The sequence below is a fragment of the Delphinus delphis genome, chromosome 14, assembly GCF_949987515.2.
Source record: "Delphinus delphis chromosome 14, mDelDel1.2, whole genome shotgun sequence".
NCBI classification, from domain to species: Eukaryota; Metazoa; Chordata; class Mammalia; order Artiodactyla; family Delphinidae; genus Delphinus; species Delphinus delphis.
In genome coordinates this window covers 27,202,175-27,228,415 of record NC_082696.1, presented here as the reverse complement: position 1 = coordinate 27,228,415, position 26,241 = coordinate 27,202,175, and the positions used below count along the sequence as shown (strand labels likewise).

At 40.9% G+C, this 26,241-nt stretch overlaps 1 protein-coding gene across 2 annotated transcripts in view; it reads left to right on the top strand.

The window, feature by feature from the left end:
* The window catches only part of PDE7B (phosphodiesterase 7B), a 221,742-nt gene that overhangs the window by 100,510 nt on the left and 94,991 nt on the right, over positions 1 to 26,241 (top strand). The gene's annotated exons all lie outside the window — the stretch shown is intronic.

The following is a 26,241-nucleotide window of genomic DNA, read 5'->3' as shown; positions in this document are numbered from 1 at the left end:
GCCATGGCCGCTGAGCCTGCGCGTCCGGAGCCTGTGCTCCGCAACGGGAGAGGCCACAGCGGTGAGAGGCCCGCGTACCGCAAAAATAAATAAATAAATAAATTCAGAATTGTAAATATAAGGTTTAAAGTTAAAGAGGTGGTATATCCTCTCTCTATCTCCAATCTGATTCACCACTAAGGAAAAGTGTTATTCAAACAGCAAATCTAAGCTAAACTGAGCACAAAAGTTACCAAAATTTGAAGAATATTAAATTGATAAATATCAAAAATTAGAAATTCCCCACTACCACCACTGGTCAACTTTTCCTGAACATACATATTACGCTACAGACAATTTAAAATATAGTGCACTGTATTTTAAAGAATCAAAGCCTGAAAAAGCAGAAGCAAGGGCTTCCCTGGTGGCGCGGTGGTTGGGAGTCCGCCTGCCGAGGCAGGGGACGTGGGTTCGTGTCTCGGTGCGGGAAGATCCCACATTCCACGGAGCCACTGGGCCCGTGAGCCATGGCCGCTGAGCCTGCGCGTCCGGAGCCTGTGCTCCTAAACGGGAGAGGCCACAGCAGTGAGAGGCCCGCGTACCAAAAAAAAAAAAAAAAAAAGCAGAAGCAAGATTTAAAACCAATTTGAAGAAACAGCTACTTATACTCAAAAACAGGTGGTAGCATAACATACTGATGTGATACCAAGAAAAGTTTAATTAGAAGTGGATTGAGTCTTCAGATTCCAATTGAACAGGAGAAAGAAATCTATCACATTTGAGTTCCTTTGGATGAGATTCAGTAGGTTAAGGCAAATTATGTATAATTTCACAATGGTGTCCAGGTAGAGTATTTATTAAACTCTATGAATACCCACACAGTTTGCTTTCAGACCTACATTTTTCACATTTTGTATGATTATATTAATGTGTGGTTCTCAGATATTAATACTGGCATAATTGGATCTCATTAATGACAATATTGTTCAAAGGAAAAAATATTAAGTGTACTCTAATCTCCTTTATTTAAAAAGGTCAGTAATTGATCCAGCTGGAAGAGCATTTTAGACATTCATTTATGCCATATTTTTGTATACTTTAGAACACAAAAGAAAAAAAAACTCTCTGATCATTTAGAATGGCACTCTGACTTTTTTTTAATTTGCAGCATATTGACTTTTTTATTATCAGCAAACTAAAATACCATAATATTACTTGAACACTTACGACTCAAATCAAAAAATCTAAAGTCAGTAGAAAACAAGTTATTTGGGCTTAGTAGGAACCAAACCCAAACTCCTACCCAAAATGAACAATTGAAATTCCTGTTGAGGTTTGAAAAAGTCTCCACAACCCCCTCAAGTGTCCTGCTTTTCATGCAGCTCAGCACTTCCCAACCGAGCCAGAATGAGGAGCCCTGAGATCTCTGTGGTCGACTGTTTCCCAAGTATTCCAAACCCACGCCTGGACCAAGAAGCTCCAGGAATCTCATCAGAAACCTTGACCCCAGGAGGTTTCTAGTTAGATTTCCAAACCAGAGAGGTTTGGAAAAGACTGCCTTGAACCTTCGACCCACTCATGGCTTACCCATTTGTATTTCAGATTCAGGCACTCACCTAAGAGTACTAACTCCTTTCACTATACCTGCATAGTTAATGTGCCATTTGCACTGTAAGAAACTTGGCTGAGGAAGTCAACATGGTTCAGTTTACCAACCAATAAATATATTGAAAATAACCAATGAAAACAAAATCACACAGGCTGTTTTGTAGCTGAGCTGCCATGGTCTCTGCAGCCAACCTTCACCTTCACCTCAGCATTTCTCTAAGTTTAGAATCACTAAAGCATCAGAAAGCTTGGACAAGAGGAAAAGGTGGGGCAGGTAGGGGGAAGCCACACATATGCATATAAAATAAAGCTGAATTCCAAAGTATTAGGAATTTTATTTTCAAAGTACTAGAGAGGAAACGAGAGATAGTTCATTCCACTTTAATTACAGGAGCACCAAGAAATGATACTTCTCTGGGCCTCAGTTTTCTCATCAGAAAAATGGTGTTCAGAATACATCATTTTCATATTTTAAGATTAAATGAGATGAGTTTATGACAGTGCCTTATAAGGTACACAGCACAGTAAGAACTAAATAGATATCAATTTCTTTCCTTAGTTTCCATTGATATTTTTCATTAATTTCCAGTCACTCAACAAATACTTTTTGAACAACGATTATGCAGCAAGCACTATAATTGGTTCTGAATATACATTGGCGAACACAACAAATATAGTTCCTGCCCTCGTGGAAGCCACAATCTAATGAGGAAAACAGAAAATAAGTAAGGAAGGGGGAGGGTGGGCGAGAGACAGGGAGAGAGACAGATCGAAATTGTCATCAGTGCTATGAAGGGATTGAACAAGGTTCACAGATAGGAAATAGCAGGGGAGGAGGGGACCTGATTAGATAGCTCAAAGCATTAGCTGATGCTTGAATTTTGTTACTTTATTTTTCCACTGATCTTAAGAAAGAAAAAACATGTCTTCCAAAAACTTATCAGTTTTAGCATAAGTTTCACAGTGCCACGTTACCCTTTGGAAAGACTGTGACCGGCCGGTAGGACAGAGTATTTCAGACAGAAGCTAGACCACTGAAGACTTTTCTGGACATGGATAGTCCGGCTAGCTTTCACTTTGTCATTACATTTCCTCTTCTGAGAAAGGTCACAGGAGGGGTTTTGACAGGGTGATGCTATTGATATTTGGAATCCTGACTTTCTTGATCCTTTTCAGTTGAGCTGTAGGGCAGCATGTGCAGTGGAAACTGGCCCGGTTGCCATGGTGGATAATGTCTTGACAACAGACATGGGTCAGGTGTCCATTTTGGACCTTTGGGCTTGTCAGCAGCTCTCGATAAAGCTGGTCATGTGGTTTTTATTGGCTCACCTGTACATTCTGATAGGAACAGCTAAGAGCCACTCAGCTCACCCTCCTCTTTTTGGAGAAGTCCCAGGGAGTAGTGTTGCTTATGGCTGGTCTGCTCTGAGAACAATGTTGGCTCTTACGTCACTTTGGCCTACTCTCCTGGTTAAAGCGTGTTAACGGAATATCTGAAGTGGCAGTGTCAATAGGGGCAGCTGCCCTTACATCTGCCTTCCATTTCACAATCCAGGTCACTGTGGCCCTGTTCCTGTCCCACAATATCACACAACTAGGGCCACAACCGAGGATCTCCATCTGAATGATGTTGAGGAGGGTGTACATAACTCAAAGTGTGTTGCTGAGTGCCTCTCTATACCAGGCATTGTGGTAGGTCTTGGGACAGCATATATTAAAGACATCCCCCCTTTTGTGTAAAGAATGTGATTGGGTTAAATAAAGGTGAAAATTTTCTTTCCTGAGTCTCAAAATAAGGGCATCTGTATTAGCTTGCTAGGGCTGCCCTAACAAAGTACCACAGACCAGGTAGCTTAAACCATGGGAATTTATTTTCTCACCGTTCTGGAGGCTAGAAGTCCAAAGTATCTGCAGGGTTGGTGTCTCCTGAGGCCTCTCTCCTTCGCTGGTAGATGGTCATTCTCTCCACATGATCATTCCTCTGTGCCTGTCTGTGTCCAAATTTTCTCTTCTTATAAGGACACCAGTCATGTTGGATTAGGATCCACCCTAAGGTTCTTACTTTAACTTAATTACCTTTTTAAAGACCATATCTCCAAATACAGTCACATTCTGTGGTACTGGGAATTAGGATTTTAATATATGAAATTGAAGGGGGGGGCACAATTCAGCCCATATCAGCATCTTTATAGCCACATATAGTATAAATCTAGAAATAAATCACCAAAGTGTATCAGAGTATAAGTGGCCATGGGTGGTGATCATTTAAATCTTTCTAGCTAAGAATCTCAACCTATTTTCTAAAAACTTGTTATGAAAGTAAAATGCAAACAGAAAAAAATGAAATTTCACCAGAAATTCCATATGTGAATCAAATGAAAACTTTTACTCCCCACATGCTACCCAATAGACCTAATTCCTTGGTAGAGAATCCATTCCCACCCCATTCCAATGACAAAAAGAAATTTGGGAAAACTAGGTTCCTTTCCTCTACGTGAGATCATTCAGTTGTTAACTGTAACGAGGGAAAAGTTCTGAAACAACTTCACAAATCAAAGACTTTGATCGACATCTTTGTTAATGGATAAAATGTTTTCAAGCCACGGTCTCCCTCAGTCTAATGTCTCTGATTCTCCTCTCCTGAGTGCTTCTCTTTAGCCACAGCAAAAGCATATTTTAGACTCTTTGAAACTTGAATTGTTCAAAACATTAAAGCACTGGAGGAATCAGAAAATTATCTTGGTGTTCTCTGACAGCTGCAGTATCATGTAAATTATTACTCATGTGCCAGGATTACAAAGCATTAGGCAAAGTGAAAGACCCGCCCCCTTGAGATTCTCACAAAAAGGAAAGTGTGTTGAACTGTATTGCTTAGATCTGTTGATGACTTCTCCTTTTTGTACATAATAAATGAGATATTTTAGAGCTGGCACAAAGCTGTGACACACTCATGACCACGATGCTCTCACTGTCCCACACTATAACAAGGATGAGAGCTGGGCCGTCTCTCCACCAGCTGTATGGGGTTTTGTGTGTTCTGATTTGCAGGGGCACCATTTTACCATTTGAAGACCTAATACTGGGTGAAGTGTGGTTGCAGATTACAATTCAGAATGCCTACACTACATATGGATTGATGGCCTTTTCTCCCTAACTGCCCCTTCCCTTTCATCCTTTCCCTCTTCTGGGAACCCCTCTTGTTAGAGTGATCCCTGGGAATGGTACTCACCGTTGAGAAGAGTTACCTGGGTTACATAACAAACCCTCAAGGACAGACAGTGCCTCAAGAAAAGGCAGGACTGCTCAGAGGCAAAGAAAGCAAACCTTGGCCCTAACTACGTCACTCATTTATTTAGGGTGTTGATTATGTATCTTATGCTCTGTGTCTCAATTTCTGCATCTATGCAGTGACAACATGTTTTGTCTTTACTTTTTAATAGGGAAGATAAATGTGGTAGATGGAACACACCTGTTTATCCCAAAAAGCCCATGATGGGGCAACAGTAAAAAGAAATGAATAAACCCCCAAAGACATAAGAGTGTAGGAGACACCAGTGAGCAAGAGATACATTTGGAGGATGGAAAATGGATGGGAGGGTGATGCCTGAGTTATGTTTACTTCTCAGTACCACTAAGTGCAGAAGGGGGAAACCTGGGCAAACTAAGAAGATTTGTGTCTCAAACCTTAAAACCTTCAGGAATTGAAGCCATCAGCAAGGGGTAAAGGAGATATGAGAGTGCTAAAAATAAAAGAATTGGTACAAAGTCTATGTGGGTTGCAGTTAGATCCCCAGATCTCTTCCCTACACCCACCCCCCACATACACACCCAAGCAAATCCTCCCCTTCTACCCTGGCATAATACTGGGGTTTACTCTCTGGGGAGGTTGAGCCAGCAAGGTTCTGGACAATGGAACATGGAGACACCTGGGGAGAGAGTGGGTCACCGTTCTAAAGTCACAGGAATGAAGTCAAAATATGTCTACTAACTAGCAGCACTGAAATCAGTTCACTGTGGAAAGTGGTCCAGCCAGGAAAAAGATCTCAAGTTATTCATATTTGGGAGTCCCTGGGCAAAAAATGGCTAAGTCCCTCTGAATCCCTGACAATGAATAAAGATGCAACAAACCATATGTAGATATGCAAGATGTCAACTTTTTTCTTCTCATGTACTCTTTGTCAGGGAGCTTGAAGAGAATGTGTTCCATCAAATCAGGATATAAACAAACATAGAGATAGATGATGGAGACAGAGATGAATGTGTGTGTGTGAGAGAGAGAGAAAGAGAGCGCAAGCAAAAATTAGAAAATCCAACACAGGAGAGAAGGAGAGAATGACCAGGAGAACAGTGACAAAGAGCTATAGGAAGGAGGTCTAGAACAGAATGAACAAGATAAGAAAAATATCACACCTGTTGTGCTGGACAATATTAATGTGGTTTATCATTATTTAGGATACACAGAAAGCTAAGCAAACTAAAAAAAAGTATAAAGAAAATGTCAACATAGTACCCAGTGTGGCTCAGCTGTGAAATATTAAGACTATAATAATGCATATGATTTAACTCAAATCGGAATGATTAAAGAACAGAAAGCGTGGGGGAGAAGGATGTATAAGAGTGCTAATTCCTAATTGTCTAAAACTGAAAATCAAGATACAGAAATAGAAAAATATTATTTAGAAGTATGGAGGTAACTATCATTTAAAAAAACTGAAACTCTTAAAAGTAACCACCAGCAGCGTGTCTGACTGGGGACTGGGAGGGGATGGTGAGAAGGGGGATGGCTTTTTGATTGTTGTAAGCTTCTTAGTATTACTTGATTTTTTAAACTATGTGCCATATTACTTATATAAAAGTTTAAATTAAATTTAAAATATTAGGTTAATTAGCCCATATGAAGTACATATTTCAACATGGTTCTAAATGAAAAAGTATTTTTAATAAATATTAGAGATTCCAAAAGGCAGAATTTTATAAATGTAAGTCTTTAAAATTATTATCACATTGTATAATGTTCCTGTAATTATGCCTGTAAAGAGGTTCCATCAATCCTGGATTTTTATGTTTTTCATGTAAGGCATATTTTCTTTTGCTGTTTATTGAAAAGCTGAGCTCCTTGATCATGAACATGAACATTGAAGGTCCAGTCTGGCTCACACACATGCACAATGGTTTCCATGATTATTTGAAATCCTATGTAGTCATGCATCGCTAATTCAAACCTGGCCAGGCTGCCTGATTCTAATCTCATCCCAGGGTGAATTGAGGTTAGCTACTAGACGGAATGTTCAGTTCAGTTGACTGTGAGCCTGGTCCTGAGCTCCGTGTGAGCTGAGCGCTTCAGGAAGCCAGGTGATAAATCGAAGAAAGAAAGATCACATGAGGTTGATGTTTTAGCATAGGTCCTCTTCTGCAAGAATACTGAGCAGAGCTGTAAGTTAGGTACAAAGAGGATATGTACGGCTTAGCAGGACTTCAAAGGACTAACTCATCTGGAAAAAACTCCCTATGCCAGTGAGGGCTGAATACAGGCTATACTCGTCTTTGGATAGGTGTCTGATGAAGATTGCATTCTTAGAATGCCTTTCCAACATTTAGCTAAGACCACTCATCCTTCACAACACCTTTAATTTAAGGAAAATAGATGAGTGCCCACCTGACAACTCTTAAGATCAGACATTAACGCCTCCTGCACCCACCCCAGAAAGATCCTATCTAGTCCACACCTAACTGATTCCCTGAAAAACCTCAATGTTAAAGTAGTCTTGGGTATCTGAGCATCCCAGCTCCAGATGAGTGACGATACTGCAAGGGTATCCCAGAATTCCAATGATGGTGAAAAACTTTAAATACCCTGAAAAAAAAAAGCTAGTATCTGAAGGAGACAAGAGGAAAAAGAATCTCTTTGGTTTTTTGATTAGCAAGAGGGACACCCAACTTTGTGTGCGAAAACCTACCCCAACTCCTAAATAGCCTTCTTTTTTTTTTTTTTTGTTTGCGGTACGCGGGCCTCTCACTGTTGTGGCCTCTCCCGTTGCGGAGCACAGGCTCCGGACGCGCAGGCTCAGCGGCCATGGCTCACGGGCCCAGCCGCTCCGCGGCATGTGGGATCTTCCTGGACCGGGGCATGAACCCATGTCCCCTGCATCGGCAGGCGGACTCTCAACCACTGCGCCACCAGGGAAGCCCAATAGCCTTCTTTTGGTCAGTTTAAATCATATCATAAGAGGTAGCTGAATTTATGTTTAAAAAGTACATATACATTTTAGACTAAATAATGTTGAAAGATGTACACTATACATTCTTATAAAACAGCCTTAAATTTTTTTTAATTATACATTTTTATTGCAGATATTTTTTAAAAAACAGAAAAGTGCGGAGTAAAAAATAGCCCAAATGCTATCACCCAGGAAAACCTATTTTGTTAATACCTTTCCAGACACCTCTATATGAACACACATGCAATTTTATACAAATGGGGCCATGCCCTTCATACTGTTGTCTAACTGGGAGACTTCTATACTCTTAACAGGTAGATAAACTTCCATCAGGCGTGGTAGTACCCTGGCTTTTTTCTCCTTTTTATTTTTTTAAATTTTTTTTCTGGGGTGAGGGTACTTCCCTCAGTCTCCTGCACATTTTATGTTTTTACGTTTTTTTATGGTAGGTCCTGTTGGTTATCTATTTTAAATATAGCAGTGTGTACATGTCAATCCCAAACTCCCAATCTATCCCTCCCCCACACCCTTCCACGCTGGTAACCGTAAGTTCATTCTCTAAGTCTGTGAGTCTCTTTCTGTTTTATAAATAAGTTCATTTGTAGCATTTTTTTTAGTTTCCACATATCAACAATATCATATGATATTTGTCTTTCTCTGTCTGCTTATTTCACTCAATATGATAATCTCCAGGTCCATCCATGTTGCTGCAAATGGCATTATTTCATTCTTTTTAATGGCTGAGTAATATTCCATTGTATATATGTACCATATCTTGTCCATCGACAGATGAATGGATAAAGAAGATGTGTTCTCCTTTTTAAAAACCGTCCTTTTGCACGCTCAGGGTATCTGTTTTACACATTAATACCATATCTTGAAACTGCGTTGTCCAATACAGTAGTCACTAGCCATGTGTGACTACTTAAATTTAAATTAATGAAAATTCAATAAAGTTTAGAATTCAGTTTCTGAGTTACACTAAGCACACTTCGAGGGCTCAGTAGCCACATATGGCTACACTATAGGACAAGACTGAATAGTTTTGTCATTGCAGAACATCCTATTGGACAGTACTGTGTTGGAACCAGATGTCTCTCAGACACAGACCACTTAAGGGCTGAGGTTTTATTGAAACACCTGAATTTTCCAAGGGCTCTGACATTTGACTCTTGTCAACATAATGCAGGGTTAAGTCCCACTGTAGAAGCCAGAAGTCACAACTCAGCAACCAGCCATTTGGATAAAGAAGGCAAAGAGGAAGCCTTTCCCACCATTTCCAGTGATTTCTCAAAGATCCTGACTTCCAGATGTTCTCGTGACCAGAATAACGCTCTTCATAACACTCGGCTCCATTGATTGAGATATCATGGCTCTTGTTCACTCAGAATGAGTATGAGAGTTTGAGGGTAGGTGCTGCCTGGCAGATTGGGTCCCATCCTACTTCAGCGTGGGAAAATCACTCCAAATTTCAGAATATAAATAAAACAAGGACAATTAATGAGCAGCAGGGTCTGGGAACTGGATCCAAACCAACCATCCACCTGAAGTTCCTCTAGATCTTATGCTACAACGATGAGGAAAAGAATAGAAGGGAAAAAAAACATGTGTTCAGTATCATGTTCTCAGGCTGAGCAAATAACCCCTCCCCCTTCTTGGTCCCTGTGTCTCTAGGGAACATAATACACAGGCTTGTTCCAATAATTTGAGAAGATAAACTTTCAGATTTTCAAAATTTATGTTCAGCTTGAATAAGCACCTAAAGTTACATGCTCTCCAGTCTCACACAAACTCCCTTCTTAAATCTCTGGAGACTAAAAGTTTGGCAGTGAGAACAAACATTCTCACAGAAGGTTTCTTGTCCTTCCTCCTTCCACTTAAATTTTAACTTCCTCCAAATGGCCTTTGGGATTTCATTTCAACACGTCTTCCCCCAGTCCTAATAGGAGTATGGAAATATGAGAAGAAAATATTAGCATGAAAAGCGATTTTCAATTTCTATAGGTTCCCAAAATGGCCCAGTTTGAGGTCTGTAGGAAGACTTGGAGTCATTTCTCATTTGATATGAACTGTCTTATCTCTGCTTATGAGCCATTTGTGTTCAGTGATACCCATGTGACATGGAGGTCTTTCTCATCTCTGCATCCTAAGGAGCAGTCTTTGGAAGGGCTCTTGTCTTTACTTATTAATTTGTTCATTCCTTTGCTTAATAAACATTTATTGAGCAGTTGCTATGCACCAGGGAGAGAGCCGTGTCATTTTTACAAACATTAATAAGAAATGGCTCCTATCCTTAAGAAGCTCTAAGGAAAAAGAGAAGTAAGATGTGATGAATGCTAAGAGGGAATACTGCAAAGAGGAGAGGCACCCACTGAAAAATGGGGGAGGGGGAGGGGGGGTCTAAGAAAGCTTCCTCCAGGAGGGGATGCTTGAACTGAGTCTTAAAGGATAGCTAAGAATTAGCCAAACAGTGATGGTGGGAAGGACTGTCCCAGCACAGTGAAAAAGGAGAATGGCACAATGTTTGCAGAAGGGCAGATAACGTGGTGAGGTTGGTACAATAAACCAATAAGGCTGGAGGTCAGACAGGGTCAGATGATGAGAGACCCTGTATTTCATTCTGAAAGTGATATAAAGCCATTGAAGGCTTTTAAGCATGGCAATGACAAGAGAGACTCATAATTTCAGAGAGATTTATGTGGTGTGTTTGTAGGGGTTGGACTAAAAGGGGACACACGTGAGAAGAGAGAGAGAGAGACACCATACTGATTGTGACTACAGTGCCTCAAACGAGAAATTAATGCTTAAATTAAGGGAGTATTGAAGGTCTAGAAAGTGCCCAGTGATATGATTTCAATGTTAGGAGGTAAAATTTTCAGGATCTGATAACCAGTTGGACAAATGGAAGGGAACTAGAATAGTTTCAAGGGTAACTGAGTGATTATAAAATAAACTAGTCTTTTAAGAGTTGCTTTGAGAGAGGGGTGGCTATTATCAGAACATCTACACTGGCATCTGAAATATGAAATATTGAAACATTCTTAAGGCAAGAAACAGAAGAAGAGCACATTTTTGATGTTCTATGCACATCACAACTGATTCTCATTATCCTTGAAAGCCTTGCCTCTCAGATTAGTGTTCTGTTTTCTAGACTTCAGTGACTCTCAAAACAAAGAAATCTAAGACATCATTTGCTATGTGCAATATTTTTAATTTTGGCATCAACCTATATAAGACCCTTTCAGTCATTTAGTCAACAATGTTTACTGAAATTTATTCTGTGCTAAGAATTGTAAGTACAAGAGAAAATAGACCCTTTATTCAAATCGTTCTTTATCTCATTTTTATTTGCATAGTTATTTGATTGTTTGCTAATATCTAGTTATTATCATCATACATTGGCACAGTGGTTCTCAAACTATAGCATGAATAAGCATCAGGTGGAGAGTTTGTTAAACTAATTTCCTGGGCCTTAATCCCAGAGATTATGATTCAGGAGGTCAGTCTGTGTAGGGTCCATGAATGTGCGTTCCTAGCAACTTTATAGTCGCTACCAATATTGCTGGTCTAAGGACCACACTCTGAGCTTTGAGTGAGAGTAACTCTGATCCGTGAAGCAATGTAAGGTTTTCTTCCTGTGGTCCTAAACAATTCCATATCCATAACATGGAATTGACGTCAATGGGAATTACATAGGCCACAAAGTTGTCACACTGAGGCCTTAAGTGTTTATGGCTATCCCCTCACCACGCAGCTCTCGCCTCCTGTTTATCAGCTGTATTCCCCCTTGGGCACTGCTGTCGCTATTGGTCTGTAAGTTGCTGCAGTTACGGCTCTTGATGAGATCAAACAGTCCCAGCTGGAGAGACTTGAGAAATGGCAGCAAACGTTCCTCTGTCTGAACTTCTATCCTACCTGAGTTTAAAAGTCAAAGATCAGTAAACCTGGAGAAAGTGGCAGGGTTTGCCAAATATTGCCAGACACTGGAAGGCCTGCAGTGATCAGCTCAGGTCCAGTCATGCAGTTGGCCTGGACCACAAAAAAGATAAATGGGTAAGAACCTGTCTCACGGTATCATTGTGAACGTAATGGCTTGCCAAATGCCTCACTATGAATTTGTTTTCTTGTGAGTGGTTTTGAATTGTGGATCGCTTCTAGGCAGAGTTAAGCTCCTTCTGTTTACTCATGATATTCAGAAGCTTTTCTGGTCTTTGCCTTTCAGGTATATGTCTTTCAGTCTCTCATACAGGAAAATCAAGCAAGAAATTCTTGAGTAATTTGGGTATCAAGTGAAGAGAGAGCAATGGGAATGGAAAGAAGGGACAAATTTAAAGAATATTATAAAGAAAATGGTAAAAGGCTTGGCTTCTCTAACATGGGGGCTATATGGGATGAGACAAGGTAGTTGAAACGGACTCTCAGGTTTCCAGCTCTTTTTACCAGGAGAAGGATGGCATCAGTTACATAAATGTAAAGATCGAGGAAGGATTGGTGTAGGTACAATGCTGAGTTCTGTCTTGGACATCTTGGTGATAGTGGGGCGATGAAGTGGAAGTGTTTGGAAATCGTTGGAAATCTAGGACTAGAGTTTGGGTAAGAACAGTGGCTTGGAGGATCCTGCTGGGTCACCCCTACTTAGAAGTGAAAAACTGAAGCCCTGTCAATGAGGAGTTCACTGAGAGAGGGTCTGTGAAGAAACAGTGAGAGGACTGAGGACTGAACCCCAAACAGTCCTTCCAGAAGGTTCCAAATAGGTTCTTCTTGGATTTGATACCTTTGTGTATTTTCAGCTCGTGTTTTGGTTAAAATGTAAATAGTATTTCTGGAACACAGGCTAGAGTAGCCTATGGATAGATACCCCATACATCTGAGGGCGTGCACATGCCCACTTGCATTTGTGCCCACCTGTATAGAGAACAGGGCTTCATTTGCATGGTATAGAGGCTGACTTGGGGACATTTTCAGTCCTCTCAGAAAATTATAATAAAATAGTCTGAAATGGCATGCTAACGACTATTAAAATGTCTATAACTTTTCTCTTTCTTTCCATATCGTTCATGCCATGTGATATTGATGTGGGGATACTTTTCAGCCACATTTGAAAAGCCTCCCCTGAAGTTGCAAACCCATGGTTTGGAAGAGAGTGTTTAAATAACTCAAAATATACAGTGTAAACAAGCCGGCCTTTTAGTATGAAGTGTCCTGAATTAAAGAAACCAGATGCTTTGGTTGGCTTGGAACAGCTGGATTATGATTGGCTCTCCTTCACTAACCATTTTCTTTGGAGCCTCCTCATGTCCTTCTCCTCCTCCTTTCTCCCTTCTTGCCCTCCTCCTCTGTCTTTCTCTCCCTTCCTCAGCTCCCCTGCTCTATCTGGTTTTCAGACAGCCATAAACTCATCAGACGCAGGAGACATATCTCCCAAATATCAAACGGTTTCTGAAAGTAGAGTTGGTGAATTTAAATTGTTTGCCTGTGCTCATAAACACTTGCTTACTGGAAACCTGGTGTGAGAATCTGAATCACACCTCCAATCATAGTTGTGAAGGACTTTTCTATGTACAATTTTGTATGAAGGAATTTTCTATGTACAATCATAGTTGTGATGTGAAGGACTTTTCTATGTACAATTTTGTTTGACTTAAAAATTAAACATTAAAATATTCCTCTTTCAATAGTACTAACTGGGACATTTTATAGAGTCTCTAGGAAGTCACTTCGATCCATAACATTTTAAAGTTATTTATTCATATAAAGCCATGAAGCCTCACAACCTTCTGAGAAAGAGAGTCAAACCCAAATATCCCAGTTCATTAAAAGTTAGATGAGGGCTTCCCTGGTGGCGCAGTGGTTGAGAGTCCGCCTGCCGATACAGGGGACACGGGTTCGTGCCCCGGTCCGGGAAGATCCCACATGCCGCGGAGCGGCTGGGCCCGTGAGCCATGGCCGCTGAGCCTGCGCGTCCGGAGCCTGTGCTCCGCAACGGGAGAGGCCACAACAGTGAGAGGCCTGCGTACCGCAAAAAAAAAAAAAAGTTAGATCAACCTCAATGAAGTTGAGTGGTCTTCCTGACACAGAAGCTTTTACTGGCCAAATCTATGCTATCTCAAATCAATTGATACCATGGGAAATTACTTAATATGGATTGAAATGCACTTACATATGAAATATCAAGAGAACTGTACCAGAAATGTACTTTCAGCTTGAACTCTAGAGATAAGATCTCCAAGAAGGGAAGGAAAGAACAAGGAAGAGAAATTTCACAGCCTGAAAGATCAACACTATTGCCTCAATGATTAATTACCTCATAGTTGGGGGCAATTTCATGTTTCTGAGATTTAAGATAAACAACAGTAGTCTCTGTCAGAATGGTTAATTATGGCTTAGCTAATATAGGTGGTTGTGAAACATTTTGTAAGTATAGAGTGTTGTATAAGTATTAGGGGTAGAAAGCTAGTGCCAGACACTGCCTCAGAACTGTGAAATCTATCGTATTTCAACTGGTTTAGGGAGTCTTTCTGCAGGCCAGGGCATCTAGAATGTACAAGTATTTATGTTCTCCCTTTAGGGAGAATTTTTTGTTATGCTTTAGTAAATCAAAGCCTAGGAATAATACGGGTTCCATATAATCTGGGGGCAAGGAGACACTAATTTCATCTCATTTCAAGGAGTGGAAAAAACACTCCACAAGTTCTCCATGCCCTCCTTTTCTCTCCAAAACACCCATCACCACCTCCCTTTCTCTCCACCCTCCTTTACCTTCCGGGTCTCAGCTCCAGGCCGGCTGATGGCCAGTCTCTACGGCTTAGTTCTAGTACTTGCAGGAAAGCCAGGTGGAATGGGCAGGGCACATCCTGGAGATGATCGTTCCGGCATTTGTCCCACCCCAGTTAAGCCCGACAGTAAATCTTTTCAAAAGTGCACTATTGTATTGAGACACGTTTCATAGGGTCTTAAAGCAGTAACCGAGGCACCAAAGATATAGGACCTTTTTGTTGGTGAGCCTTTTATGTCACAGTCTGACTTCGCTTCCCAACTCTGAAACAGGAAAAGAAAAATTCTACCACTCTTTCCTGCCACACCATTCACTTCTCAGAAGCAGGAGGAAAAAAAAAAAAAGGAATTTTTCTTTTCATAGAAACTACACATAGAGAATAAGTCAGGAAATTCTTTTTTGTGTCTTGACTTTGCATTCTTATGCCAAAAGTGCTGTCCTGGTACTAGTCTGTTTTGAAATTTATGGGGATTTGTGAAAAGCAAAGACAAAAACTTCTAAGCTGGTAGCCCAGTTGGTCTTGTTTTTGTGATGCATGGGGCGGCTGGGTGTTCAGATAAACAGCTCCCTGCCAGGCTGACTTTTGGCTGCTGGACTCAATTAACATCCCCAGGCAGATTTGGAAATCTTGACTTTCATCAGGAGGATGCTGGTTATGCAGGGGATGCAGGGCTAAAGGCAAAGAACTGAGGCAAAGTGGTGGAAAGAAAAGTCAATATTGAAAAGTAAAATGAATTTATGAAGCTCTCACCCTTTTCCCAGAACAGCTCCCCATGTAATACTGGGAAGTGAATGTTAGGTGTTGTATTTACTGCGTGTCTTTGCCCACTTTAATCCCTGGTTTCACTGTACTCTACCTCACTGGGCAGAGATGACAGAGTCTGACTGAGCTGCAGAGACCACACTGTGGACTCAGCAGTATTTTAGAATTCATGTCACCTGCAGGTGATTATTAAACTCTGAGCTTTGTAAGATTTTTGGAGTATTATCCACAAAATGTTTACCCCAGATACCTTTATGGTGTTGCTTTATCGGCCAAGTTTTACAATCCCCTGCTAGGCTGTGATTGCTTTCTTTCTTACATAGGTATTTTTAATTATTGTCCAACAGACAGTTCTTTTGCAGCACTTCCCGATAGGCCCCATCAAGATGTGTTTGTGTCAGAAGAGACCTTTTCCAATTATTGTATTTCCTCTGTTTGGATTGTGTATCTGGGTAACTGGAGTTATAACTCCTGCACTTGGAGAATATTCTAGTACTCTGCACCACTCCGCATAGTCCGGACCTGTCTTGCATCTCCTCCTATGCTAGTATTCCTTTCCCTGTCTACATGCAACTTACACTTTCAGTATTCTAATTCATTTCTTAATGACTTTTAAATATCCCCATACACTTCTGCTTTTCTCCTTCACTCTTCTTTTATTCCACTTCGGCCTCAAGTTGAAACTTTTCCAAAAGGCACGTATCACAATATTCGTAAATATAGAAAACCAGTTTCTCTTTTCCCGACCACAGTAATTTACAGAAAGCTTGACACTGACCTGACTCTGAGCGTGCCTTTCACCCTAGGGTTATTTTTCATTGCACCCCCTTTGACTAAGGGTTGAAGATGCATGTATTTTGCTCAGAAGAAAAAGCGTAAAATGGAAAGTACTGTTATTAGAGACACTTAGCAACAGCCTGAGAACGTCAGCGGCTAAAGCTGTGTGCAACCAGCGCCAAGGTGGATGCGGCAGCTGCTGTAGGAGAATGTTGAGAAGCCAGCTGTTATTCCCATTGGCAAGGGAATGCGCCAATCACCATCCAAGCTGCAGGAAGGCTGGGCCAAGTTCTGGGGGAAAGAGCGCCTTCCCATGCCAACTAGAAAGGGGCCCTATCGTTTCTGTGTGTCAAAATTATAGCAGTTACTTATGTCCTTTCCTTTCTTTAATCACGCATTCTCCCTTCACAGGTTGGAATGAGAAAGAGAGGATACTGAAGAGGGAAACAATGTAAAATCTTTCATTTTACATTGTTATAACAGATAACTTTACGGTTTAAATATTGCTTATAGCCTGGTTGGCATCTTTGGTTGATGAAGGGTGCAGATATAAACAAACACAAGTGAGCTTCAAAGGGTGACTAATGCACCAGCCCATATGGGTCAATCCATTTTCTCAAGCTCGCTAGCTGGGAACCAGAAATTTTGGCTAACAAAAAGCAGTACTTCAAAATTTCCCTAAGAAACTTCTTTTTTACCTCCAAGCAGAGAGGACAAAGTACATTTTCCTTTAAGTTTGTTTACCACAGAGTAGGAAGAGCAAGAGATATTTTCCCCAAATTTTATTCAGGCTTGGAATTTAAGTCAATTCTGTAAACATGAGGCCTAGTTAACTTTCACTTTGGCTGTACGTAAGCAGTTCTTTGAGATCCGAAGCGTTAACTTAGACAAACAGTTAGAAAGTAGTAACCTCATGTCCCTCCTTTCCAATATGTCTAAGGCATGCAAAGCTTCCTAATTAAATAGCATAGTCTTCTCCAAAAGGGCGGAAAAAGGAATGCTCATACATGCATATGTCCCTTTGAGAAATATATACATATGCGTATTCCTACTTTGAGCGCAATTTGTTCTCATAGGCCTGTTTAGATGGTCATGCGGTGTGGATGTGCAGCAAGAGGAGTTATGTTCTACAACTGAAATTGGTAAATCTTTTGCTCTTAGAACTATCTCAGAAAATCAAATAAATAGATGAGTAAAACGATCATACTTTCCATGGTTTCAACAAGTCACTCCCGGTGGGAGGAAGTCTTTTCTCTAAATCACATAAGGAAGAGTAGACCATCAGTAGCATTCCTGTGGAGTAATCCATCCTATTGCCAGCATACCAGTATCCACACAACTTGAAGTTCAGTGTTATTCTGATTTCTTTTACCAGGATAGCTTCAAACCAAGCAAGTAGGCTGCTAAGGAACATTCTTGAAAATTGGACAGAATAGAGATGGGAGCAGACGGAGACAGGTGTAGTGAAAGCTTAGGACAGGAGATGAAGACCTGGGTTTTTAGCATGTTGTCACACGTACTGTACATGTACTATAGGTGTTATGAAGTCTCATCGTGCTGGAGGGAGAAGAGACTGCTTCACGATGCGGGAGTGAAGCGGGATGACCTTCTTTAGAGAGAGATTGCAGAGAACTTCTCTTTGTATTAGGAGAGGAAACAAGAGAAGCTGGTTCAAAATTTCACAAACACTGATTGAAGGTGTTCCGTCTCTGCCGGGTGGCCCTCACTCAGGGAGACCATAAGCTACGTGAGGCGAAAAGGCAGGGACACACTAAAAGTTTTCAAAGCACAATAATGCAAGACAACATGACTACAAATGTCATAAGACAAAATGGGATTAAAAGCCAAGTGAACAGGGGCTTCTTTGGTGGCGCAGTGGTTGAGAATCTGCCTGCTAATGCAGGGGACACGGGTTCGAGCCCTGGTCTGGGAGGATCCCACATGTCGCGGAGCAACTAGGCCCGTGAGCCACAACTACTGAGCCTGCACTTCTGGAGCCTGTGCGCCGCAACAAGAGAGGCCGCGACAGTGAGAGGCCCGCGCACTGCGATGAAGAGTGGCCCCTGCTTGCCACAACTAGAGAAAGCCCTCGCACAGAAACTAAGACCCTACACAGCAAAAATTAATTAATAAACCCCTACCCCCAACATCTTCTTTAAAAAAAAAAAAACAGATGAAATTTCTTAAAAAAAAAAAAAAGCCAGGTGAACAAAAGACCACATATTATATGATTCCATTTATATAAAATGTCCAGAACAGGGAAATCTGTGGAGACAGAAGTAGATGAGTGGCTGCTCGAGGCCAAGGAGGGCAGGGATAGAGGACTACGGGGGTAATAACTGAAGGTTACGGGGTTTCTTTTTGAGGTGATGAAAATGTTGTAAAGTTGAACATCCCCCGTCATGATGGTTGCACATATCTGTGAATGTACTAAAAACTATTGAATTGTACACTTTCAATGGGTGAATTGTGTGGTATGTAAATTATATCTTAACAAAGCCATTATTTAAAAATCTAAGGTAATTTAAAAATTGGAGAAAGAAAAGCCAAGTAAATGAAAGGAGCCATAAGAACTCCAGGGGTGGAGTCTTCCCTGTCAGGACCCTGACCCCACAGCCTGCCCTCTTTTCTCACCTACCCACAGGGAACAAAACAGAGGAAGCTGTGAAATGCTCTTGCTTGCTTAGAAACAGTGAAATACTCTTCAGAGAACCCACTTAGATGTAAGGCTCGATGGGGTCCCGATTCAGTCCTAGGAGAATTGTGAGCCTGTGAATTATCATCCAGCATCTTTTCCAGACAAAAGCGCTTTAGCTGACAACAACACAAGCTCTTGGATGAAAAGAGTAGACATTCAAGCTCTCTGAAGCCGTCTCATAAATAACAAAAAAGATTGGCACCAGGTAGGTCTTACCAGAGACTGCTGCATTTACAAAGTTCTTCTATTTGAATTTATTTCAAGCAGTCAATAAATAAATGGTTCCGTGCTATTAAAAATGGAGAAAAGAGAAGACTACAAACATGTGCTTCTACCTCCTGCAATTTGGTCCCTTTCCCCGGCTCCCTTCTCAGAGAAAGATGCAGTTGTTCACTTGATGACCCTGGTACCCAGCATATTTTCTTTGGGGCCATCTTTTGAATATTATTTTTGTATAAAGCCAAGTAAATGAATGGGAAAGTTGAAAAACAAAATCAGAATGTTATATTGACACCGTTGTAGATTTTCCGAATGCCGAAAAACAAGAAATAAATGGAAATGAGTTTGCCAAAGTGAACATTTTATGCATCTTTATATAGGGCATACTCCCAAGTGGAAAAAAATGCATTTGAATAAAATAAAATAACAAAATATTTATTGAAAATTTTTAATTTATGACATATATTTGTCACATTTAGGCAGAACTCTCACCCTCGGGGACTTAACATTCTAAACATTTCCTTCTTTGTGTGTCTTTTTCTCTCTTCCTTATTTTCTATTTCTAGTGCTCAGAAGGCACTTCTAGCTATTTGGAGTTACGAATATTCTGCCCAGTCACAGGCATATAATCCCCCTGGAACTGTCCGTCTTTCTGAACTGTCTGTCTTAGTGATACACACAGTGATGGCTAGTGATTGTGGAGACCCTCTGAGATAACTGCAAGACACCAAATGAGGTTTTTAAACTAATCCAAAGAGTGCTCCATCAGCGTTAACCTTGAAAACCCAGAAATGACTGTTCATTTTGTACCCTCAGGAATAATATCCTTCCATTGACAGGGGAGCATGGGGCCATTCACTTAGCTATGAGAAAGCCCGAACATGTGTGGAGCATTAAGGTTTAGAGAAAAAAGTGACACTGAAAATTCTAGAAAAGATCCAAAAGTAAATCCTCAATAAAGCTGGTAATAAGTCGTTGCTAAAGTTCTTTGTTTAGGAATTTGGAGAATTTGTGCTTCTCGTTGGAGGGATTATAGAGATATGAGATGGCTTCACAGATGCTGTATAATAAAGTTAGGCTTTGGATCGTTACCTGTATTTTTCTTCAGAACCTGAATTGTAACTTCCTTATACTATATAATATGAAATATACCTGTACCTTATTGCACTCTTAATCTTGTCAGTAAACATTTTCCATGGTAGTATTCTGTATTATTTTTGATGTAGTTTTTCTTTGAGTGTGAGTACAGATTATTGTTGACAAAGTCCTTCCTCAGCTCTGATTGCCCAATCCAAGAAAAAATGTGCCAGTTACCCTTCTAAATCTGAACCAGGCCACCTGTGGAGCACCCTAGTTTTTGCTCAGTGACTGAGCTCCTCGTTGGAAGGCCAAGAGTCTTTATCTCCCATTTCTCTACTACCCACCCCCTGCAAATTCTCTTTCACTAAGCAAGCCAGCCCTCTATCTATTTCTCCATTTGCTGCTCTGGCCCTTCTTTTTCCTGGTCTGTGAATTCATACCCCAAATTTTCACTACCTTTTTCTTTCAAAATGTTCTTTAAGTTGTTTTGTTCCACAAAACCTCTCCTAGCTCACCAGAGCAGTGACAATCCATTTCCCCAACTAAGGTGCCCAAATCCCACGAGACACAGCTCAGAAATGCCCAAAGATGACGCTTAATATAAATATTTGCTTCCTGTACTATTTGCTTTTGCCTCATGTCTCATCTCTATTTTGCTGGATGATTGTGCTTTGGGATGTGTCCTTTCACATATGTGCTCAGTTACAAAATGGGATACTCATCAGTAGTTCCTACCCATGTGTTCCCATTGGAGCCACTGGGGAAGCTTTGTAAAAATACCTATGCCCAAACTCACCCCAGACCAGTTAAATCAGAAGATGTGATTGAAAACAACTGATCTTTGATGGTTGTGAAACAGAATAGAATGTTAGTCTAATTTCTTTTTCGCTCCCATCCCGGGATGCAGAGGGAAAATTCTGACCAGTTTGAAAGTATAATGGGAAAAATAATTTTAAGTATCCTGCTGAATCATATGACTAGAAAGTTAAAGGTAGGCAAGAGCTTATCTTTTTCCAGGTCACTGCCATGTTAGTTCAGAGAAATAAAACATTTGCTTTCAATGACAGTCCACTCCTTCTACTCCAATCTTCCATGACCTTCACCCCACCCTGCCCAATCCCTGCTGATGAATAGTTTTCTGAAGACTGATCCTATGAGTCTGTGAAGTCTGTTGACCTCAAGAAGTATATATTCTAATAAATCAAACATATGATAAGCTATTCTGAGGGCTGTATCCAGGTAGCTTCATCTTAGCTGTACAGATCAGTGTTCCCCAACCAATGTGCTGTGAATGGGTTTCCAGTGTGCTGAGATGTTGATCACCCTCAGTCCCTGGGGTATCCAGGCAAGCGGGGGGCAGCCAAGATCCCAGTTCTAAAGGCTCTCAACTTGAGCAACCAGGTACATTCAACCCAGTGGAATCAAATGTTATTTTCTATGTATGATATGAGGTGAAAAAGCAGGGAAGTCCTGGAGAAATACAGATGGTAGAATCTTGAGTGTCTAAAGTGAGAAGCAATACAGAGCACCAGGTTTTACTCAGTGCAGAAGGAATTACATACTGTGCCAAAATCCATCCATCAGTTACAATCATACTAAGAGTAAAGCCATAAGCAGCAGCATATCAGATATGAAAAACTAAGCAATTAATACTAAAAGACTTGTCCCCCAATATCACTTGAGGGGAACATTATATTATATTGCTCACAAATTCCTAATATAATAATACATGAGTACAATAGATTAATAATTGGTAGTCAGTGAACATTGATTGAAAACAAATATTACTGTTTATTCATTTATCATCTCCAAAAGAATGAGTTCATATATTTGGATCTGTTTTTCAGTTCCAGTTCTCAAATTCAAACAGATTAAAATCACATAATTGGGTTTGGACATGAAGAACTGTTTCTCTGGGTTTAATTATCACAAGAGGAAAATGATGTGGTGAAAGGAATTCGGGACATTGTTAGACTTTAATTTCATAAAGGGAAATGTATATTGCCATCAAAATAGATTCTAAAAGGCTGTAAGACTTGATAAGGACGGAAAAATCTAAAATACAAACTTATTAGAATGTGTATTTATTCATTTAATTCAGGCATAATTTTCCCAGTGATAGCTAAGATGTATTCTCGGACTTCTGGGTTTGTAGGAAAGAAACGTAGAAATCACATTATATCGAGATCACAAGGTATCTCAGTAAGCAAGAATAGAGAGGTTTACCTGAAGAAGTCAATGAAGGTGTATAAAAAGTTCTCTGATGAGTTCAAATATTTTTTAAACTATTAATAACATGCACAAAAGACAGAGGAAGATTCATGTAACCAAAGGCAAACACAAATGCGTGATGCAAACCAATGAGAAAGGATTTTTTAAAGGATTTCTTAAAATGCTTTTTAAAGAACAAGGATGGAAAAGAACCAGCCTATGGCCCAGGAACCACCCCTTTTTTTTTCTTTCTTTTTGTCCAAAAGAATGAATTCAAAGTAGAAAAGGTATAGCTTTGTTTTAAACAGGGTCAGTGTAGAGGGTTGGAATGGAAGCCCAAGAAAGCAAAAAAACAAACAATAGACAAAAACAAGGGCCACTTTGCAAAAATTCAAGTTTCTGGGTCTAGTGAATTATAATCCCAACTATTCGCAGATATATCTGCTAAACTCCTGTCAATAATCCTGGTGGAATTATGGAGAGTTGGAAAGTGTCAGAAAACTAGAAAAAAGGCAAAAGTTGTCTGAATATTATTTGGTTAAAAAAATCAAATGATCTCTGTTTATAAAGTACCTCTACTTCAGCTTAGTCGCCAAGGGTAATTATGATGGCTGTGTAAACAGGCAAGGGAGTAGAGTCCTGAGTGGGCAAATTAATGTATGTTCCAATCAACCCTATCGTAAGTAAAGTCCAGGCACAGAAGGGCAGGTTTCAGGGACCGTTTCTTTAGGAGCCAGTGTTTCTTGAGTTTTATATTTTATCTGCTTCTTAAATAGTTCCTATTCCAAGTCAGTATGCTGCAAGGTCTTTCTTCCAAGTATATATTCTGCTAGGACCAGTTTAATTAATTTTACAGATAATAAAATATTCTAAAATACACCTCTCCCTAAAATAGATGTATTTGTATCCTACGTACTTATAAATTTGATGGGAACTTGTATGAATGAAGTAGCCACATGATCATGTGACTTGACCAATTTTCTGCCTTCTCCATCGTGCCAGAAGAATGTTGATTGGGCCTTAGCCCCCTTTCCTAGAGAGGGCCCTGCATATACACGCTTTAATAGAGCGCCTACCCCTGCTACGTGATAAGACCAACTCTGGGGGTTGGGGAGCGGCACACAGTAACAGGCCTTGGTGGCTGACTGGACTTGTCATAACTAGGACACAAGACAGCACCTGGGTTAGAGGAAAAGACACCACATTTGTTTGGGAATCTACTAAATGTATAAACTCCCCAACAGTCTATTCCCAATGAGGCAGGAGATAGATGGGCTGAGCAGCTGGAGTTTGTCCCCTGTGGACGGATATTCCAAAATAGCAGGAGGGAGAGAAGAGCTGAGCCCTGCCCAGGTAAAAGATAGAGACCACATAGTTCTCATTCTCAAGCTCAGGGAGACCTTCCCGACTATACACGCGCAGAAGGGCTCCTTGGAGGTCAAAAAGGGAGTGAGGTCAACCTACCCAAAGCCCTCTTCGCTAAAATCCATCTTGGCTAAGAGAGGCGCACACCAACATGGGAGGACCCTGAGATAAACCAAGTACAGACTCAGAACCAGGCAAAGAAAGATGACTGGCCAAAGGAAACCGGAAGAAATGCCCCATATAAGTGATTCAAACTACCACAAGTGACTCCTTCTCTGAGTCCGCCCGTGTGTCTGTCCACACATACCCTTTTTTTCCTCCTAATAAACACTTTACTTGATTCACTTCTTTCCGTCTCTTTGTGGAAATTATTTCTACAAAGCTGATGGGCCAGGGCCTTGTCACTGGCCACTGGCCATCATAGTCTAGTGGCTAAGATTCAGCACTCTCACTGCTACGGCCTGACTTCAATGTCTGGCCTCTGGCCGGGAACCGAAATCCTGCTTCAAGCCACTGCAGACAGAGGCCACCCGAGATCAGCAACAGAGCTGCCAGGGCCATCCTTTAAAAACATTAGTCAGATCATGTCACTCTCTATTCAAAACCTTCTTGTGTCTCCGTTTCTCTCTGAGTCTCTAAGCTATTGATATTTCTGACTCCCCTCCTTGCCCACCCCTCCCCACTTGTCATCTCTCTGCCCTTATCTCCTCCCCACACTCTCTCTGCTCCAGCATGCTGGCCTCCTTCCTATTTCTAGAACATATCAGGCTTGTGCTTGCTCTTCCCTGAGCCTGAAATGCTCCTCCCAGATGGCCCCATGGCTCCTCTCACACTTCATTCAGGTCTTTGCTCCAAGGCACCTCCGAGCAGCCCTCCCACACCCTCCTCTATTTAAACCTCAGTCCCACCTCCCACCCGGCCCACCCAGAACTCCCTCACGCCTTCCCTGCTTTATTCACCCCAGAGCACTTACATCAGGTCCCATCAGCAATGTATTTGTTAATTTTGTCTATTATCTGTCTTGCCTCCACTGGAACCTGAGCAGGCATGTTCTGTCTGTTCTCTTCACTGCCATATTCTCAGAGTCTAGAACAGGGCCTGGCACATAGTAGGCACTCAAAACAATTTGAGGAATAAATGAATAAATATCCAGTTGGTCTGTACCCCAAAAAAGCAGTTAGAACCAGATGTGTAGACTTAGTCATACAGGACAAGAATGCAAAGAGTGATGGTACCAGAGAAGGGCACTAGGGGACCTCTAAGCTCCTTCCAGTGCTGAGATTTTGACCTAAGTATTACACACACACACACACACACACACGCACACGCACACACACACGCACACACACGCTCCATGTAGAACAGTATATACCCAATTATTTTCCTCAAAATAGTCATCTTAGAAGATACTTGAAAAACGTGTTTTGTGGACAAAGGTGTTTGGGAAATTCTGTATGATCTCACCTTCACAGTGAAGCTCAATAATTGGAAGAATCCAAAAAATCTCACACGTATTAGTCAGGGTTCTTCAGAGAAACAAAACCCTGACTAATAACAGATTTTGGTAACAAGAGTGGTTCGAGAGGAACAGAATCTTAAGGATGGGTTTTCTCAATTGGTCTGGGCTGTCTGGGATTGGCTGTCTAATATGATTAGATTTAAGGATGCTAATTATTCCCATTAGTAAAGGGAACACTGATGAGTTCATAGTGTGATGTGGCAATAGAGATATGCAAAATATCAACAATAGAGTCTCCTAACCAAACATGTATAAGAGGCAAGTTTCTGGGTACGCATGTACGTAACCCCTTCAAATTTTTTGTCAAACTAACAAGAATAATGAGATTGGCTGGTTACTCCTAACGTTACTGGACAAAGTGGGAAAAGAAAAGAATGACTTCAGGGATTCAAATTTCCAGCTCAAGTGCTGTATAAATGACCCTGAAAGCTTCTGTGTCTGCCTTGAAAGAGACTCATTTCCTGTAGCTGCAAAGCTGAGATTCCTGAAAGCCAAGCCCAGAATCTCATCCGGCTAATGGCTGAATTACAAAACAAACTGAATTTCCAACATTGGAGGGTGTTTACTATTAAAGTGAGGGCCTTGAGTGGGAAGGAATGGGACCCTGAAAATTGGAATGGAGACATATGAGAAGGCCCTGATGAAGCTGGGGACATTGAACCCCCAAATTCCGACGAGTCTTCTTTGACAGCAGAAGCAGCCTCTCTACCTAACAAAATACCATAGACTGAGTGTCTTAAATATCAGAACTTTGTTTTCTCACAGTTCTAGAGGTTAGTCCAAGATCAAGGTGTCAACATGTCTGGTTTCTTCTGAAGCCTCTGTCCTTGGCTTTCGGATGGCCACCTTCTCACTGTGTCCCCACATGGCCTTTTCTCTGGGCTCACACAAAACTGGTGTCTCCTTGTGTGTCTAATGTCCTCTTTTTATAAAAACACAAGTCAGATTGGATTAGGACCCATCATAATGGCCTCATTTTAAGGTAATCACCTCTTTAAAGGCCAGATCGCAAAATATAGTCACATTCTG